The sequence below is a fragment of the Parus major genome, chromosome 20, assembly GCF_001522545.3.
Source record: "Parus major isolate Abel chromosome 20, Parus_major1.1, whole genome shotgun sequence".
Classification (NCBI taxonomy): Eukaryota; Metazoa; Chordata; class Aves; order Passeriformes; family Paridae; genus Parus; species Parus major.
In genome coordinates, this window is record NC_031788.1 from 3,759,440 (window position 1) to 3,760,336 (window position 897).

Sequence of the window (897 nt, forward strand, 5' to 3'; positions counted from 1 at the left end):
TGGAACTGTTCACCTATAAAACTGTTCAGGTATAGAAGCACTCAGGTTGGAAAAGACTTCCAAGACCATTGAGTCCAAGCACTAACCAGCACTGCCAAGCCCACCACAACATGCTGCAGCATCTCTGTCCCAGCCAAGCTAACTGCAGAGATTTGGAAAGATCCCCTGCTGGCAGGGCAGGCGAGTCTGAAGTGTTGTCCTTTTGCTGGCTCCTGACTGGAAGAGGACTATTTTCACTTAATGTCTTCATGTGAAAAAAAAGCATCAACTCCCAAAGTGTAGAGATCAAAAACCTTGCTATGAACAGCATCCTGCCACTGCATGTTAACAACATTGAGAATTTCAATTTTTTTCCTCCCATTAAGAGGCATTTTCCTGGCCATTAACATCCCCATACTCCTGTGCAGAAGTGCATTACCTCTAACACGGGAGGGCTGACAAGCAGCAGGGGATGTGTAGCTCCCTGATGGTTAAATCTATAGGAAACCTCTGATGTTTAATGAAACCCCTATGGAGACCTCCAAATTAGCCATGGTTTAATGCTCCATAATGGCAGAGAATAATTTATCTATGAGAAACAGCAACTCCTGGTTCTCTGTGCATTAGGAGTTATTTATGAGGTAATTTTAACAGTTTCACACTGGCTGGTCATTATGTCACCGAGGGCTGACTGTCAGCACATGTAGCCAAGGAGGAGAGAAATACTTCCCTATCACTGGCTGAGTGGTAAACAAAGACACAGGAGCACTTGTGTGGGGTGTGAGGACACCAGAGGCAACAGCTCCACACCAAACCTGCCGAGATCTCTGCACAAACAGAGCCCACTGCTGACCCAGCACCACCAGCTCTGCCCCAAGGACACCCCTGCAGCTCTCTTCTTCCTCCTCCTCCTGTGTC